The sequence below is a fragment of the Neofelis nebulosa genome, chromosome 8 (genome assembly GCF_028018385.1).
Source record: "Neofelis nebulosa isolate mNeoNeb1 chromosome 8, mNeoNeb1.pri, whole genome shotgun sequence".
NCBI lineage: Eukaryota > Metazoa > Chordata > Mammalia > Carnivora > Felidae > Neofelis > Neofelis nebulosa.
Window position 1 is genome coordinate 16748428 of NC_080789.1, and position 20479 is coordinate 16768906.

The window sequence follows — 20479 nt, forward strand, 5'->3', positions numbered from 1 at the left end:
CAATATCTAGACTCCCTTGCAAGGCTGTCTTCTAGAGAAGATCTCCTTGTCTCACACTTCAATGCACTCCCCACTGCATCTACTCATCCAAGTCAAATTTTCTTTCACTGTCTACCGCTCCACCCCAAGGTGACAAAGTCCTGGGTGTGTGACCCCAGACACAGCTTTTCAAGCTTGAGTTTCCTGACTTGTAATATGGCTAATAATGGCAGTATTAGCCTATGATGACAGAGCTCTTTGTATCTGCCCTCCCGCAAAGAAGCTATGAGGAGGAAGCTCCTACTGTCTTCATTTCACAGATGAAGATACTGAATCACATGATGGTAAGTAATTCACCCAAGGTAACACACCAGGAGTAGAGCCAGAATCAAAATACAGGCACTTTGGCCTATGGTTTTAAGCAATATTCTATACTTGTCGACCCAATTCATTGGCATGTTTTGAAGGTCAAAAGAGATAACTGGAAAATGGTAAGTATTTAATAAATATTGCTATATTATTGGATGGAAATACATGTCAAAGCACCTGTTATAGTGTCTGATTCATCACAGGCCTTCAACTTATGTTAGTTCCCTTCCCTTCATCCATCATCTCAAAGCAATGCCCCTGACCATCATCTTCCCTCAGGTAGCCCAGAATGTGCTGTTTGAAGGTTACTCCTGAGAGAGTTATAGCACTCAATAAATCTTTCCTCAAAACAGAGTCTTCTGAGTAATTGAATCATTGAGGGGGAGGGCGGGGATCTGCCATTTTCTAGCTAGTGCTTTAGCTCAAAGGTTCTCAGCCATGGGCACAAGTGTCATCAGTGCAACACAGAGTTTCTGTGATAGTTTCTAAGAAACCTTGATTTTTGGTGAGAAAGCATGTTATTTTTCATGATGGAACTCCAGAGTAATAGTCTTATCTTTACCCATTGTCTTCTCCTCTTTCACTTGATTATCAAGGATAAAGAAAGGAATTATATAATGATAAAGGGCCAGTTCTCTAGGAAGAAATAACAATCCTTAATGTGTATGCACCTAACAACACATGAGGCAAAAATTGATATGGTTGCAAAGAAAAATAGAAGAATCTACTATTACAATTCAGACTTCAACACCCTTCTATAAAACATAGATTCCAGCAGGCAGAAAATCAGTAAAGATACAGTTGAACTCAACAGTGCCATCAGTTAATCCTCAAGCTCACATGGAACATTCACCAAAATAGACCACACTCTGAGCCATAAAACACACATTAACAAATGTAGTGAAATAGAAATCATACAATATCTGCCCTCAGACCACAGTGGAATTAAACTAGAAATCAGTAACAAATAGATAGCTAGAAAAATCCCAAAATACCTGGAGATTAAGCAATACACTTCTAAATAACACATGGGGGGTCCCAGCTCTTCAGATGAGGGACAGGCATGCTGTGCAGTTGGCCAGAACATTATAGGCTATTGGACCTGTGGATGAGGAAGAGGAGCAGGCAGAAGAGGGCTGTCTTGATTTGGTCCCCATTGAGATGAAGGAAAATTCTAGTCCTGGTGCTAAGATCCCAGTCACAATTATCACCAGGTATTTAGGTGCTAGGAAGACAATACTTCTGAACTATATTTAGACAGAGTAACATAGTAAAAGATTAATAGTTATTTTAAATAAACTTGAGAAAGGAAGTGCAGTGGATAAATCCTTAGCTGTCAGCCAAGGTGGAAAGTCCTACCAAGAAATGTTAGGACTTAGAAACGGTTGGTTCTGCTATTCAGTAAAGGACGGTGGCCTTAGAGCTAATGAGAATTTGATGCAGAAGAAGGGAAATTTTGATTACATACCATTAGAGACCACTGGATTAGCAGATCCTGGTGCTGTGGCTTTTATGTTTGGGGTTGATGCTGAATTAGGGATTGATATTTATCCTGCTGAGATCATAACACTTTTGGATTCAAAATATGGATTAAAACATTTAGCAGAAGAAAAACCTGATGGCCTTATCAATGAGACTTCTAGGCAAGCTGCTTTGGCAGATATCGTTATCATTAAAAGAACAGACTTGGTTTCACAAGAGGATTTAAGCAAATTAAGAACAACCATTACATCCATAAACGGAATGGGAAAAATTTTAGAAACACAAAGATCAAGACTTGATCTCTCTAATGTATTAGATCTTCATGCCTTCAGTCTCTGTGGAGTAAGCTTGCAGAAAAAACTCCACTATGTGCCAATAACACAGTCTCACCCTGATCAGAGCATTGTTATGGTCACATTTAAGTATGAGGAAATGCAAAGGAAGAAAGTCTAAATGTATTTGTCCAGAATCTTCTGTGGGAGAAGAGTGTGAGAAGCAAAGATGGAGGTCATATGACTGAAAGGACTGATATTGATCAAACACAAACCAAAACCAGGGATCGTCTAAAATGTCCATGAGCTCTCTGATTTGGAGGAGACTCCGGTGAACAGGGACAGTGACACTGAGAGTACAAATTGATTGGTTCTTTTTTTTTTTTTAAGGTTTATTTATTTTTGAAGGAGAGAGAGAGAGAGAGACAGTGTGAGTGGGGGAGGGGCAGAGAGAGAGAGAGAGAGAGGCACAGAATCTGAAGCAGGCTCCAGGCTCTGAGCTGTCAGCACAGAGCCCAATGCGGGGCTAGAACTCACAAACCGTGAGATCATGACCTGAACCGAAGTCGGATGCTCAACCGACTGAGCCACCCAGGTGCCCCTGATTGGTTCTTATTGATGGGAATTTAGACAAGGATACCCTTAAATAACTATTTATAGCTACTGTGACTGAAACATAAAAGTGGACAACACATTTCAAAGAAGATCAAGTTGGTCCATAGCACTAGAAACATTCCTTATCAAAAAGATTGGATGATAAAATTGGGAATAATTTCCTACTGCATGTGTTTCAAGCATCTATTCTTTGCATTACTTCTGTTATGAATTCTAGTATATTTTCAAATAGTGCTTATTTTATGGAATACATAAAATATGGTAAATAAGTACTGTAAAATATTTGACATTCATACAACAAAACATAATGTCCTCTGGAAAATACATACATACATACATACATACATAACACATAGGTCAGAAAAGAAATCTCAAGAGAATTTAAAAATATTTTGAACTAAATAAAAATATAATGTATCAAAATTTGTCAGATGCAAAGAAAGTAGTGCTTAGAAAAATGTTCATAGTACTGAATACATGCATTAGAAAAGAAGATCTAAAATCAATGATCTAAGCTACCATCTTAGGAAACTAGAAAAAGGAGGAAAAGAAAGAGCAGATCCAAACTATGTAGGGTTCAGTTCAGAATTCCACCTGTGTTGGCCTCCCTGAGCTCCATCCTCAACTAAGGAGGTTCCTGGGCTCTGTTTCTGTTCTGCCTCCTCTGTGTAACACCTCCTGGAACTTTTCTCCAAGAAGTAACCTGGGAAGCATTGATTTCTCCTCTCTCAGGGATCACTGTCTTGAGTTGCCAGTTACCCAGTGTCATGTACTACCAATGTTTCACAGCTTTGTCTGGTCTCTAGTTGTTTAACATGGGAGGATAAATCCAGTGTACCCATTAGTCCATAGTGACCATGCTATTTCAAAGCTCCCTTCTCACTTTCTTTGTCACACAGTTAGCAGTTGGGTTGGCCTCACTACAAACAGACTAATTTCTGTGTGAGAATCACAGTTATGAACCACACAGGGACCCAAATGTTTCGTATGGTTGGTTTCTTAGGGACCACCAACAATTCACATTTCGCATGTGTGTGGACACGTGTGGCATGGTGGCAAGCTGCAGGCTTGCCTTCTAGGTAGCAAGGCAGCCTAAACAGCTAGAGGTTACAAAATATTTTCAGGTTCTGGCCCACGGTGATCACAGCATATATATTTAGCCCTTGCATCTATTACATCAGTGGCTCCATGGTATGTGTGTGCTTGCACACACACGTGCACGCGTGTGCATAGTTGTGGGGGTGTGCACATGCACATATGTGCATGTTGGGACTTCAAGGTGGATGGTAGGAAGTCGATGCAAAAATTTCCACATCTTACTATTTTGCAACCTACTTTGTGCTATGTGCCACACTTGAAATACGTTATAACTTTTAATCTTCACAATTACCTTGAAAAACAAATGCAACTCTTATGCTCATTTTACAGAACTTGAGTTCAATGACAGGTTCCCCAAGGTCATGCAGTGGATCTGTGATGAAGCCAAATGTTGAGCACACAGTCATCTCTCTTCAAAGCCTTGTGTACTTTATCACCATGCTCTCCTGGCTTTTAATTTTTCACTTCCTGTACTGCCTAGAAAGATGGTCAACACATGGCTGGGCCTTAATAAATACTTTTGCATTTACTGAATCTTAAGGTATATTACTTTCAAAACTATTTTTAACGTACTTGCTGTGTCCTCAGTACTTAACTCAATCACAGTGCCTAGCACACAGTAAATGTTTAATAAATAACTTTTGTTTCAATAAACAATATTACATCTAAATAGGACATAGTGCCATGGAGTGTGACAACTCATGTTTAATGATAGATGGCATTTTTTAGCCCTACTTGCAAGCACTATTTTCCCATTTTAATATAATTTGCTTTTTTGATTTTATAAAGAAAGATAAAGCATCGCTAGCAGAAAAGAATACTTCCTATGACCAATTCTTTCTTTTGTAACCATAAAAGTCTAATTACTCAGCCCAAGAGGCACTAAGTTCAGTACTATCTATTTCCTTCTTGCATAGATAAGTTGTATAACAATTTTGAGAAAACAAACAACCTCGTGAGTGTTGACAAAGGTGGAACAAGGAGGAAAAAGAAGGGAAGTGAAACTTGTTTTTGCTTCTCTGGTGCCCATTCACCTTCATCCTCTCAAGAGCCTTTGGATTGTTTCATGGAAAAGTAGCCCTGCCCCCTCTCAATCTACGTGTTCCTGGAGGTTCACTCCATTCTCCATCACCATGACCCCCAAGCTCCAGGACTGGGCATATGACCTCAACCTGACCTTCTGATCTATCCATACGGCATATGGCACAGTAAATTGTTCAATACCTGACTCGCTCTGTTCTATATTTTATCAGAGTTAGGCCAGCGTGACTTAATTCTGGGATCTTTAGTAAAAAATATTGGGAAATAAAAGTTTTCTCTTTTCTGGATTGGAACTTTGTAAGATATGAACCTGGAGCTGCTGACATCCATTTTGTCACACCAACATGAGCTGGCCTGAGAGTGTCACTTATGTTATGCAGAAGAAAACTATAATTTCTAATATTAACCTTTAGGCCTATAGAACCAGCCTCCCTTGAACCAAAATCTACTCAGAGTCATACAGGTGGCCTAACAAATCCCCTGTTACGCTCAAGCCAGTTTGAGTTTCTATCATTTATAACCCAAAAGCTCTATGGAGAAGGAGACCAAACAGCTACTGTGTTTCACTTGCCTGGTGAATACCATTTCACTTAATTGTCACAAATCCTTAGGAAGTAGGTCTTAGTCCTCTCCGTTTGATAAATAGGAAAACTAAGACCCATGGAAGTTAAGAAACTAGGCACAAATGGCTAGGAAGTACTTGAACTTGGATTCACTCCTACTCTTCCCTGGCTCTAAAATCTAGGTCCTTCCAACTACTGAATACAGCAGGAGCAAACTTCTGTGATAAATCATCCTTTCTAGTTGAGTGTTTCGAAAGAACACTAAACAAGGGAGGCAGAGTCCTGGATCTTTCTTTCTTTCTTTCTTTCTTTCTTTCTTTCTTTCTTTCTTTCTTTCTTTCTTTCTTTCTTTCTTCTTTCTTTCTTTCTTTCTTTCTTTCTTTCTTTCTTTCTTTCTTGCCTTCGGCCTGGGTCACCATACCTTTCATATGATCTTGAGCACTTTTCCTTTCTAAATCTCAGGGGCTTTTTTGTTTTTGTTTTGTTTTGTTTTTGTTTTGGTCTACAAAACCATGGGGTTTGGATTATATACTAATGATCCAAGTTCTTCCCAGCTGTAAAAATGTAAAATGTCAATTCTTGACTATTTTCCTGAAATTCCCAAGTTAGGTACTTGAGGAACCAGACATTAAAGCAAGCCAATAGGCGAAGCTTCCCTCCATGAACCTTCTCTCCTAATTTGGTCAAATGGATGAGGTATGTGTAATTAAAACTGCAAAAATAACAAGCTTCCGGCCAAGTTCTACCCTCACTTAACCATACTCTTGGGGGTTGATTTCAGGGGAGGGGAGGGGGGGCGGGGAGCGGATGTTGAACCCAGGGTGGAATTTGGCCTGATATGTGGATTCTTATAATTTCCAAATGATGTCAGTGCACTTATTTGAGAGACTGAGAAAGTGCTGAGTTTAGTCTATTCGACTCCATAAAGAAAAACTGAAAACCGCTGGGCTAGGGCCAGTGTCGACCAACGTTATAAAGCCAAGAACACTTTTGGCAGGGCAAAGTCATTCGGGGACGATAGTACCCAATTCCTGTCGATTTATGGTTGTTGTCTTTCTTTCTGATTAATAGTTTGTTCTAAGATAGGGAATACTACCCCTGTACTTGTCAGCTGGCTCAGAGAAAATGGATCTGCTAAAAAGTTTCATCGTCTGTTGATCCCAGAACCATTGAGGTTATAGAAATTTCAACAGCTGCTAAGAGGGGCCAGAGTTAAGTGCCCATTCAGAAGAGTCCATCAAGCTATTGAAAAAAAAAATCTGTCTAGTTGATGCAATTCAAAATAAAGCTTTGATTCTAATCAGACAAATAATGGCTTTGTATTCTTGTGTCTTTTTGCTTTTGAGTTGGCCTCTATCATACCAAGATGGTATATGTGCAGGGGTCCCTAGAATTCCAACATTTGACCTTTATTACCCATACCTTCCTCCAGGCAGTTCCTAATATGGGAAACTATAGTGGGTGAGAGGAGAATAGGAATGACAAGGTGTGTGCAATTAAAGGCAGATGCCCTAGATTCAAATCTTGTTCACTCACAAGTGAGAAAACCTTGGGCAATTTTTTTTTTTCATCTGGGGGAAAAAAATGGGATAATAATAGTACTTTATCACAGGGTCATTATAAAATGATTTACTTTATGCAAAACACTCACTGTTTGGCACATAGTATGCACTTAGTAAATGTTAGCTAGTATTCCTGAAGAAGCTAGAAAACAAAACTGGAGCACCTGGGTGGCTTAGTCAGTTAAGCAGTCGACTTTTGATTTTGGCTCAGGTCATGATCTCAGGGTTGCGAGTTCGAGCCCTGTGTTGGGCTTTGCGCTCACAGCACGGAGCCTGATTTGGATCCTGTCTCCCTCTTTTGGCCCCTATCCCACTTGCACTCTCTCTTTCCCTCTCCCCCCTCCCAAAAATAAACATTAAAAATAAAATAAAAATTTTGTAAGCTTAAAAAAAAAGGAAGCAAAACCAAATGTATCCAAGGTAAAAAAAAGTTTATTGAGACCAATACCTAATATATCCAATGTAACACTCAGTTAAGACTGAGGGAAGCTTACAAACTAGTCTAATTGCCTACAAAGACCCCTCCTCCCAACTACAATTCTTAGGTATTATCACCTTCTGGCTGGGCCATATGATCCAGTGGACCAGAGTTTTCATGACAACATTCAAGAGAGCATACAAAGAAAGCAAAAGACAGGAGAAAGTAGTCAGGCATTGAGAGATCTTGGCTCATCTTAGTGATGTCCCTCCTATCAAAGCAGTAGCAAGAAGTAGAAAAGAGGATAAGAAAGACAACTACTTATCATTTTAAGAAATAGTGATCATGTCCATCAGTAAATATAGCCTAGTCCATGTCCCAGAATCTGGCTAATCAGATAAGCAACTCTTCCTCATCTAGAGAATGGGGGGCAGGGGGGTGAGAAAAGAACACGGGCTGAGACATCTTTCCCACACCTATATTCCCCCTTGTTTCAGTGATTCTCAAAATATGGAGGGTGAACCATCCACATCCCACTCACTTGGGATGCTTGCAAAAATGCAGAATCCTGGACTATAGACAGACATACTGCAATGGTTAACAATGCATATTAATTTGAGTGGGTCATGGGATGCCTACATATCTGCTTAAGCATTATTTCTGAGTGTCTCTGTAAGCGTGTTCCTAGAAGAGATTAACATTTGAGTCAGCACCCTCCTCAGTGTGTGTGGGCATCAACCAATCCACTGAGGAACTGAATAGAACAAAAAGGCAGAGGAAGGGGGAATTCTCTTTTTCTGTCTGACTGGAGCATCTCTCTGAGCTGGAACATCAGTTTCCTCCAAGCTTCAGACTAGGGCTTACACCATGGGCACTACTGGGTCTCAGGCAATTGGGCTACGAATGAAACTATACCACCAGCTTCCCAGGTCTCCAGCTTGTAATTTTGGGACTTCTTGGCCTCCATAATCATGTGAGCCAACTTCTCATAATGTATTTGTATCTATATCTAAATCTGCCAATATATCTCTTTCCCTCTCTATATGATAGATAGATGATCGATAGATAATAAATAGATAGATAATATATAGATGATAGATAGATAGATAGATAGATAGATAAGGATATGTAATCTATTGATCCTGTTTTTCTGACGAACACTTACTAATACATGTATTAGAGTGGAATCTTTTAGGGTGAATCTCAGAAATCTGCATCTTACAAGTTTGCCAAGTGAACCAAAGTTGAAGAACCATTTATGTTGGGGAACCTGGGTGGCTTACTCAGTTAAGCACCTGACTCTTGGTTTCAGCTCAGGTCATGATCTCATGGTTCATGCCTGCTTGAGATTCTTTCTCTCTCTCTCTCCCCTCCCCACTGTCCCTCCTGAATTCTATAGATAGATAGATAGATAGATAGATAGATAGATAGATAGATAGACTTAAAAAAAGAATCATTTATTCAGTTCACTATGAAGTCATCAAAGAGTGGAGGTGGTATTATGAAGTGTTTTTGATGAGTCCTGTTTGGGCACTGCCTGAGAGGAAGGATCTAGAAGGCCCAGCACCTCTGTGAGCCAGGGTGGAAATTACACTGGGTCAGCTGGTATGGGATCTCGTATCTATCGTGGGCTTAGCTGTTCAAGTCTGTACACATCATGGGCTTTGACTGCGTCCCTCGTTCCTCAGTTGTCAATGAATAAAAAAAGCTCTCCCTTGCTTTATTCATAGGATTCTTATGAACCTCAAATGAGCTGATGTATTAAAAAAAACCCTGCAAAACTTACACAACACAATGAATTATTTATTCCTGTGAACTCAGAAATACCCACCCTTCCCAATTTTCCTGCAGTTATGGGGAACCAGAGGTTTGTGTTTTCCCCTCAACAGGCTCTCCACAAAGATCATATTCACCAGATAATTGCAGACTTCATTTTATTCAGCTTGTAGATTCCATCATGGGATGGATGCCCATAACTAATGGGAATATACCTCACCATTTCAGTCCAAAACTTTAAAATGTCTATCTTCTCTCATTAATATCATTAAATAGTTCTTGCATTTTAACCTTACTGACCTCGCTTTTGAACTCCAGGCCTGGATTTCCAGTTGCAGCCTAGTAGCTCCCCTTGGATATGCTTTTGCATAACCCCAGAACCTCTCCGTGTCCCAGACTGAACTCGTTTTCCATCCTGAACACATTCCTCCTGCTCACTTTCTCTTTCCTATTCATGGTCTCACCATCCTCCCAGCTCCCCCAAGTGAAGAACCCAGAGTCAACATGGAGCCCTCCACATCCAATCACTCTCCATTGGGAAAGAGTGTCTCACTCACAGGTTCTTTCTTCCCTAAGCCCACCACCACTGCCCCCCTTCTGGCCCCAATCTATCACCACATTGGCTCAGGTTCATGGCTGTGCAATAGTAAAAATGTTGTAAAGTCAAGCCTAGAGAGTCGGCTCAGAGTTGAGTCATTCTTAAATAAGTGAGCATAGCAAGAGGACAAAAGACATCAGCTGTGTTGACACATATGTGCTTGTTAGTTGACAAGACCCAGGGGAGGATTTTGGAGGTCTTTGCCCCATGGAGCCTCTGCTTTGGAACACACTGAGGGTAGTTCTAGCTGAAACTGAGAGCAATCTCTCTCCTGGGAACCCTGAGAGACACTGAATGATTTTGCTTGTTTATCTCACCATCATTATATCTTTTCCTGAAAATAAACCACATTCCATGGAGAATGTTGGGGTTATATTTTTGTCCCATAGTAACCCCCTAAGGATGCAGGACAGGAAGCTGGAAGAAGCTGGTCCACAATGGCATCCCTGAGCCACTGTGATGGCCCTGGCCTGCCTCCCCCTGGACTTCTGGTTGTGTAAGATGAATAGCTCCCCTGTTATTTACTGGTCAACATTGATCTTGCTTGCAACCAAATGCAATCTTGACTAAGAGTGAAAAAGATGGATCTGGAACTTGAGCCATAATCTGTCTGACCCCAACACCTGTTCTCTTAACTGTTACTTTATACTGTGGCTTATCTGAGGCAAGAGCTATACAAATGGAGAAGAAATGAGATGTCCTAACATGGCCAAAGCTAGCAAGAGATACCCCACACCTGGACGGCCACTCTAAGAGGTACCATCCATAGCCAGTCACGTCCGACTTGAGTGCCACTTTCAACATGCTAGAAGATGATGTAGTCATGTCTTAGGGATGGAGTTGGAGTAAAACGCTGATTTGGTTTTCACAACTTGCTCTGGGCTATTCCTTTCCTTTGACCATCCCCCAGGCCTTCCAACCTGCACCTCTACCTCAGGAAATGTTATAAAACCAGGACCTCAATAACTGAAGGCACAGCCTCCATCAGCATTTGAACCAGATGGTCCTTCCACTCAGGGTGACAGAAAGGAATCCTCTTTGCCTTGTGTCCTAGGAAACAAGAGGCCCTCATCTAATGTGATCTGTATCTGTACCCTGTAGCCTGGCATCAAACGAGAAACATGGACGAAAATAAAAACAGAAGGTAGGCAGTTTCAGACTAATCAGAACCTTGCTTCCAGAGCATGCCTACAGGGTCTGAATGAAAGAAAATATCACAGCAGAGAAAAAAGAGGCTGAGGGGAGCTGGAGGGAGAGAGCAGCCAGCTGACTAACAGCGAAGGAATGCATCATCAGCTTTTATCAGGTTTGACATGGCATCCGTCCTCTGTAGCAGGCCCCATTCTCCAGTGTTTACATTTGTCACATCTCCTTTCCTTCCAAACAAAAGATGCTTGACAGTCTGAATGGATAATTTGTAAGGTGCCACAGCTCTTCAGTCCACCACGCATATACATTTTTGGATGGGGAGAGGGCAATTGGAGGGCAGCAGCTACATTTGGGGGGCAATGAGGCTGTGATACCCCTGAAACATGCCCAGCGCAGGAAGAACTGGGAGCCACGATCTCCATCATGCAAAATTAAACTAACGACCCTCTCACCCACTGCAGAGGTCAGCGTGCACCAGAGCCCAGGAGTGCAAGAATGAGGCAAAAAATGTGTCTGCAGGAAAAATTAGTGATTTTGACTTTCTGCCCAGACTAATAAACTTCTTTGTGTTTGCAAAATTCTCGTTTCAGCTTTGGTTGTCCCGGCCTCATCTACTGAGTGAAAAATTACTTTACATCCCTCCTCTCGGATGCTTAGAACAGTTAGAGGTTTGCCTCCATTTCTGTAATAGAACTGGAAGGAGGTGTATGGGGAGTGCCACGTGAGCACAGGGTACAAGTCTCCACTGAACCTTGCATCCTTCATTAGAGTTTTGGCCACAATCACCGGGCCTGATTAAGTATATTTCACTTTTGCAAATAACCTCAAACTGTTGATCGGCTACTTGTTTCATCAGCCTCACTATGGGAATACCAAACTTCCTCAGCTCAGCCAATCAGCATATTTATTGGAGTTATTGTTCTGAGCAGACACAAGACCTGACAGAGACAGGACCCAGGCCCTTAAGGCCTCACAGTGGAGAGAGAAAAAAAAGTGAATGCAGACTTATGTGTCAGTGCATGTGTGAATTTTTCTTGAAAATGACTCTTTTACTTGGACCCAAAGGATCTGGGATGCAGTAAAATGTTATAAGAGAGAATACTGTCTACTAAGCTCTGTAAACAACCAGGATGCTTGGGTGAAGGACTGACTCTCAATGAACATTGATTTCCTTATTTGTGAAATGGAAATGGTATGAGGATTAAATAAAATAACATATAAAATCATTTAGTGTGGTGCCTGGCACGTGGTAGGTTATCAATACAGTTTAGCTATCACAAGGAAGGAGGCAGAGAACAAGAGGAAAAAAGGCATTGGTGCAGGGAATTTTTCTAGAAGGTATCACATTTTTTGAGTCCCAGGTGCTCTGGGGCTAGAGAAGTCAAGGAAGGCTACCTGGAGGTAGTGAGACAGGATTTGGCCCTCGAAGACCAAAAAGGATTCAAATTGAGAGAATCAGTGAGTGTTGGGTCAGAGCTAGTGTCAGGTAAAGGCAAGGGAAAGGATAGAAGCCAGGTTAAGGGTAAATAAGGTTTAGTCTTAATGTTAGAGATCCAGGCTAAGGAAACAGTAATATTCTAGCACAGAGAATTAACAGAATCCAGTCCAGTAAATGGCAGCAAGGAGAAGTGGCTAGGGCAGACAGCCTGTGTTGCCTAACAGTGGGTGATGAGTTAGAGAGAGTCATGGATCAAAACAAGTGGTTTCTCCAGAGTGTTGTTAGAGTAGGCTCCCCTAGCCCACCTGCTCTTTTATGCACGTTTGTGCAAGCTAATCCAGGTCAGTGCCTGTGCTCATCAACAACAAAGGCCGTACTGTTTCCATCTCAGTCTTCCTCAGCAATCAGCCCCACACCAAACACTCACCCCAAAGTCCAAGCTAAAGAACAGTCTCTTGGAACCATGGAAGGGGAAAAAGTCACTCCAAAGCAATAGCCCCTCATATTCTGCATCTATCAGCCTTCCACTCTCTTCCAGAAGACCTTGTTCCCCACTGCCCTTACCTTTGCTTTGTGATATTTTCACGCAGCGAAGAGAGGGCAAGGTGTGCCTTCTCTTCTAAATCTTTGACTTCTCCTTCTAAAACCACTTTTGAGATATAGGCTGCTCTAGTCAAAGGAATAAAGAAACAGGGATTTTTTCAAATGCAGGCTCTGCCATCTCTACAGGTATGATTTATGGTTAAGTCTTTAAACCTTTCTCTCCCACATTTTCCTCATATGTGAATCTGAGTGTGAATGATTACTTTATCAAGCTGCAGTGAATTTCAGAGAGTTACCATTTCTGGTGCTTTTCATCCATTCACCAAGATCTGTGTGTCCATTTCTTTTCTTTCTGGGGCCACTTTTCCTTCACAGTGAGTAACTTTGTTTTGCATTTCTTATAGTACATGTCTAGCAACAATGACTCTGCTCAGCTTATCTTTATCTGAAAATGTCTTTATTCTGCCTACATTATTGAAGAATATATTTGATGGATATAGAATTTGAGATTGATAGATTTTTTTTGGCACTTTAAAAATATTCTTGCACTGGCTTTTGGTGTCCATAGTTTCTGATGACAGGTGTGCAGTCATATGAAACATTTTCTCATGTACATAATGTGCCTTTTTTTCCACTAATTTTAAGATTTCTTTTTTATCTTTTCACTGTTTGGCTATGATGTACCCAGATACAACCCCCCCCCTTTTTTTAAGCTTATTTATTTATTTTGAGAGAGAGAAAGAGAGAGTAGGGGTAGCAGCAGAGAGAGAGGGAGAGAGAGAATCCCAAGTAGGCTGCCCACTATCAGTGCAGAGCCCAATGCAGGGCTCAAACCCATGAACCATGAGATCATGACCTGAGCCAAAGTGAGACACTTAACTGACTGAGCCATCCAGATGCCCCCAAATGCAATTCTCTTTGATTTTATCCTGTTTCAATGTGCTGAGCTCCTTCCCAGAATGTTCACTGTTGCTTTCACTATTGCTTCCTTAGTGCCTAGAAAAGAGCCTGGCTCTGCACTCTGAGGCTCAGAGAAGTGTGCTTTTCCCAAGTCATGTAGCTTTTGGGTTTTAGCAGTCAGAATTTAGAACTCCTCATTGACTCCCTGCTAGTGTTTCTAGAGGCCAAACTCATGTTGCGTCTCTTGTGTTAGTTGATGTGCTTTCTCTACACCTGTCATTTCCCGATTAGGGAGTTTGTGACATTCTCTCCATTGGTCTATTTCCTTTGGAAACAAGACCTGGTTTTAAAGTATTTAGGGCACCTGGGTGGCTCAGTCAGTTGGGCGTCTGACTCTTGGTTTCAGCTCAGGTCATGATCTCACAGTTTCATAAGTTTGAGCCCTGCATTGGGCTTTGCACTGACAGTGCAGAGCCTGCTTAGGATTCTCTCTCTCTCCTCCATACCCTCTGCCCCTCCTGTACTTGCACCGTCTCTCTCTCTCTCTCTCTTTCTCTCTCTCAAAATAAATAAATTTCTAAAAAATGTAAAAAATAAAATAAAGTATTTAATTTGCATTGAATTAACAGTAACCTTAAAATGAGACGAGCTATCTCTCCTCTACATGGAAATATTAGATTCTGTAAAAGGGACCTAGCATGAGAGAAACTTTAGTCTAATAGAATTTTACTTTGGAAACCAGCAAATCAAAAAGTTTTAAAACTATGTTCAAATTTATTTCTTCTGTTACCAAGCGGGAAAACAAGCATGTATGGAGCCATTTTTTATTTGTATCTGAATGCACTTAATAAATACCAATTTATGCATCATGATTTACTAGATAAATCAAAGGAGCCCCACTTCTAAGTTCTTTCACATGGGAGTACCAGGTACAGAGAGGTACCAAAAGAATGAAATAGGTAATTGAAGCACACTTGTGGAATATTACATTTCTAAATCCCTCATGAGTTTTTCAAATGTACTCATATGCATAGTTTCATTTGATCTTCTGACATTTCTGTGAGGAGTGTGTGATATCTATTATTATTATTAAGCCTACATTTTACATTTAAAGCTTGAGGGAGTTATTACTAGTTAGAAGAAGACCTAAGATTTAGATTCAGATCTTGTAAACCTAAATCCTATTTCCTTAGGGTTCACCAGTCTGCTTGAAGGAGTTATACACAGACCAGGTGAGATATTTGCTCCAGCTAGGACGAGAGTTGGTAATTTGAGTATGAGATGGGGCAGTGCTATTGAATGTTCATATTTACATGAAGTGAGATGGAATTGATCAGGAATACATGAGAATGTGCAGTGTGCACATGACATATACACATGTATACACATTCATGTGCATATTTTTTATATGTGGACACATACATACATTCACATACGTGTATGTGATATACTTGGGGATTTGCATATATATGTAGTTGGGGAAATCTTAAAACATGACAATATCATAAGCTGATTAGATGAAGAAGAGATAAGTTGAACTCTGAGAGAAGAATCAAAGAGCAAAGAGGAAAAGTTAGAAGTAAAAACATGAGAAATGGTCCCAGCTGCCTGTCAGTCCATTTGACAGGAATAAACAGGGTTTTGCACTCCAGACACCATTATCTCTTCACCCACATTGAGCTCTTTCCTTGATCATGGCACTCTTTCCTACTGAGCCTGGATACAACCACAGTCCTCAAAACTGCGCTCCAAGCAGCCACTGCCAATAGATCAGAGATAGCACCCAAGAAGCCTTCCCAGGACTGCCTTAGGAAATCCCCACTGACTTTATTCTCAGCAATATTTTTAATTGAGCACAGTAAAGCATGAGGATCTCCCCTTTAGATTTCTTCATTCAATGAATGATTGAGTTGTCAGTTTGATTTGTTCTAAAGTTAGTTCTTCTTTCTTCAGATCTTAACTTAATTTTCACATCCCCCAAGAAGCTCCCTCACAATCCCATTTATAATATAGTGTATTTCCCATTTCTTTATCTCAATAGCTTGTTTCCTTCTTTCACAGCATTTAATTTTTTTTGGTTACTGTGTTTTCTGTCTCCCTTGCTAGACTGAAACAAAGGCTATGTCTGCTGAGCTCTCCCTTGTATCTCTAGCACAGTGTGTGTGATCCAGTGATTCAATGAGCACATCAGCAGATGAACAAATGAATGAATTAACTTCATGCCTGACCTCAATTGGCTCAGAGTCTAAGGGTGAGAGGCTCTCATGTGAACAGATAAATAATGTTATCAACACCGTCAACAAGCCCAAACAGCACCTGAGCAAAGTGCTGGGAGAGAACAGAGAGAGGGCACATAGAAGACTTCCCAGAGAGAGGATTCTTGAAGGGTGGGTAGAGATCAGCAAAGCAAAGAAGCAAGAAAGGATACTGAAGCTCAAAGGAAAATTGAAAATAATAGCGCTGAGGGTGAATCTGAGCTTGAGTGAGGCTAAAGCAAAAGGAGGTGTCATTGGGGTAGGAATGAATGAGGCCAGCAAGGAGGCCATGGAGGCCAGGAGAGGTCACATCAACGAGGACCCCCAGCTGATAGCTTCTTCATGCATCTCTAGCCCAGCACCCACCACTCTGCCTCTCAGACTGCTTCCCTAGAAGCCTGTTCATTTTTACAATGAATGTGCTTCTCTTTGGTAGACAGTTTAAGCCCAAAAATGGAATAAGATTATCTTTGTGTTTATTTTAGTCTCACTTTAAGGATTTTATCTCTAGTAAACCCACCATCATGGGTCACCATAGCAGGACATGATAGGAGGAGCCACATTGAAAAAAAATTAAGAAAAGGAAAGAAAGAAAGGCAATTATTTTCCCCAACCCCATTAAACTGTCATGAAGTTATTCCTTATTTACAAATGCAGATTCATTGCCCCAAGAGAGGAGGGCAGTGAGGTACAGGATAGTTTTGGTGTCTGGACTTTGGGGGAAAATTTTCAGGGTTTTATGAAGAATTAGCTTTCATACTAAACTTTATTAAATTCTATCCCTGAATTCTTTCCCCTTTGGAAAGGACCTCTCAGCCATTAAGCCTGGAGAACAGCCCATGTCGGATGAATTCCAAATGAAATGTAGTGAAGGGTCTGGAATCCTCTGAGCACAGACAACAGAAGTCTCATTAAATGTGTATAGACACTCTCAACAAAGCCCGCCTCACTTATAGCCTGGAGAGACTGGGGTGAGGCCTGGTCAGGGGTCTCACAGGCACACACACAAAGAAGGTAGCAAGGAGAAAGCAAACACCACTCTCCCTCATGAGAGTTTCTTTCTCCAATCGCAAAGGGAAAATCACTTGGAAATGCCAATTAGCCTCACTTCTTTTTGTCCATTTTAATTCTCTTTCCCTTATCACATCAAGATCTGTGACTGCTTAATCTCAACTCAAACTCTGGTCAAATATTAAGAGGCCAAAAGTGGTTAAAAAAAAATCTGAGGGAATCCCTGGCCTGGGACCCAAGTATTTAATTTACCTTGATGTAATAAGTAAATTGGTAATCTCTTTTAAAAAAATAAAATTGTGTCTTTGGACAAAAAGAGCAAATCCTCTCATTTTCACCCCTTTCACCCTCTCCAGGAAGCAGAAATAATTAATTCTCAGCTGCCAGCAATACAGAATATATATATTTGGGGGCTATTTTTTGGTCCTATTTTTAACAGGAGCTTTTTCCTTAAAATATAACAAATATTACATAGCTAGTAGGTAAACCCTTATTCTCTTTGCAGACCCAACAATCTCGCACCACATAGATTCTGTGAAGTTTGATTCTAACACAAAAGAACAATCTAGAAGTCATGTATAGAGGGGCAGGACTACATGTTGAGAGTTCCTTGGAGGCAAATTAGCAAGAAAATGTTCATTAGCTAAATTAGTACAGAGTCCTTTGTTGATGCTTACTAAATAGTACCTATTAGGATATGTCTTCAAAGCTCACACCTGCAACTTGTTCACACCTTGATGTTTTCTAGAATTGCAATATGTCTTACAATTAAAATGTTCATTTGCTTAGTGTAGTAGTACTTCTTTTGTTCCTGCAAGCTATTATTAAGTTGAAAGTGGATTTTCTTATAAGTGACACATGAATATTCAAGAAATTATTATAAATCATTACTATTATTATTAAAGTGAAGAAATGACACAGGGAGACATGGAGACATCATATGGGAAGGAACTCTGGCTGGTGGATTAGTAAATGAACAGTTAAGTGGCCAGATCATGAAGTCTGTTAAGTACAATACTTGGAGTTTGTAAATTTATTATCTATAATGTTTAATGTGTTTTGAGTAATGGAAACCTTTATATACCTAGAGACATTTATAATAGTGACATGGAAGGGAGACAGTGGATAAAGAAATGAGGTGTTAGAGAAAGGGAAAAAAAGGCAATTGAGGATGTCCTGAGGAGAGCTAAGGGAACTTGAGCTAGAGTAATTTCAATGTCCAGATGGGGAGAAAGAGCAAGATTTGAGGGATGCTGGGAATGGAGAACTCTTACAATTTTGTGACCCACTGGACATGGACAGGCTTCCTTGGTTTCCCATTGATGGGAAATCAGACATAGATGTTGAAGTTCCTTAGTTAGCATGAAGTTTGAAATGGAAAGCCACAACTAGGCCTCCAGACTATGGATCTACTACAACCTTTGGAAGCCCTGTGCTCTGCATGCCTACTGAATCTGTCAGCCATTTAGCCTGAGACCCCCTAGAGTACAACAGGTATGCCAACACATAAGGCATCCCTGGAGATGAGAAAAATGGTTTCTCATGCTACAGACACAAGTCCTTTTTTTTTTTTTAAGTTTGTTTATTTATTTTGAGAGGGACAGAGACAGTGCGAGTGGGGAAGGGGCAAGGAGAGGAAGAAAGAGAATCCCAAGCAGGCTCCGTGCTGTGAGTGCAGAGCCTTTTGCAGGGCTTTCTTGGATCCACAAAACTGCAAGATCATGACCTGAACTGAAACCAAAAGTTGGTCGTTTAACCGATTGAGCCACCAAGTACCCCTGCAGAGACAAGTCTTAAAGGCAGCACTGCTTGTGTCACAAGGAAAAGAAGCAGAGAATGATATCCAGAACATGTCACCTCCAAGGGCAATATCACATCTGAAGTTGAAGAGGGTTATTAAGCCCTCAAGAAATTGATTATGTAGGTCTAAACTAAGCAGAAAAACTCATTACTCCATAGGTAATCATGTCTTTCAAGTAAAAGTTAGATTTCCTACTCTCATATGCAACTTATCATTCTATCCTCCATGGCTTTATGCATTTGTACTCATAATTACCAATAACAACTACCCTTTACTGAGCATTTGCTATATGCCAGGCATTTTGCTAAGCACTTTACATTTTCTTATTTAATCCTGACTAACTTTGTATAATTTATCATCATCATCATCATTATCATCATCTTCATCTATAGATGAGATTGCTAAGGGTTCCAGAGATCAATTTGTCTGAAGTGAAGATGTTAGTAAATGGCAGATCTGAGAATCAAACTCAAGTCTAGCTTACAATATAATCAAGTACTTTCTCTAGGACCAACACTCTCACAGAATACAACTAAAATCTCTGGAAATTTTTAAAACAAATATTTGAAAGCAATATAGAGTAATTAAAAGCAAAAAATATATATATTGGAAGAAAGGTGAATTGACATTGAGGACAGGCTAAAATTCCAGTCATACCAGGTTGAAGAACCAAAGAACAAAGATTAAGGCAATTCCAACCACTGGAAAGTATGGAAGAAGATCTTAGGAAAGAGAAAGCCAAAAGGAGATAGCCCTAATTTCTATGTATAAACCATGTCCACATCTCTGGCTAAGCCCTGAATTATGAGTACATGAAGCATACTTCAAGCAGACCAATAATGACTAAAAGATTCAGTTGACATTAGACCTTCCACCCACTATAGGGGAAGCAATGTTTGCAATTGGAGTTCAGCCAGGTTAGATGCCCACTAGGAAAACAACAACAACAAAGTCTACTTTTTGGTTGAATATCCCCACACCAAAATTCTCTACAACACAGCATTCACAGAGTCCAGGACACAACCCAAAATTGATCAACATACACAGAAATAGGAAAATGTGATGTATTTTTAAAAGAAAAGGCAATCAATGAAGACCATCCTGAAGTGACCCAGATATCAGAATTGGCAGATAAGCCTTTAAAGCAGCTATTTAACTATATTTAAGAATATTAAGAAAAATACACTGGGGCACCTGGGTGGCTCAGTCAATTGAGCATCTGACTTTGGTTCAGGTCATGATCTCACAGCTCGTGAGTTTGAGCCCCGCGTCAGGCTCTGTGCTGACAGCTTGGAGCCTGGAGCCTGCTTCGGTTTCTGTGTCTCCCTCTCTGCCCCTAACCCACTCGCATTCTCTCTCTGTTTCTCTCAAAAATAAACACTAAAAAAAATTAAAAAAAGAAAAATACACCATAATGGATAAGAAAGTAATAAAACTTCAAATGGAAATTATAAAACTGAAAAATAAAATATCTGAAATAAAAACTTCCCTGAATTTGATAACAGTGGACAATAAATATAAAAATAGATCAATGTCAATAATTTCAATATAAAGAACAAAGAGAAAAAGAATTTTTTATTTTATTTTTTTTTCAACTTTTTTTTTGGGG

At 40.3% G+C, this 20479-nt stretch overlaps 1 pseudogene; it reads left to right on the forward strand.

Annotated features, from left to right (window-relative positions):
- The first annotated feature begins 224 nt into the window (after positions 1-224).
- LOC131483784 (zinc-regulated GTPase metalloprotein activator 1B-like) overlaps positions 225-20479 on the forward strand; it is a 60557-nt pseudogene continuing 40302 nt past the window's right edge.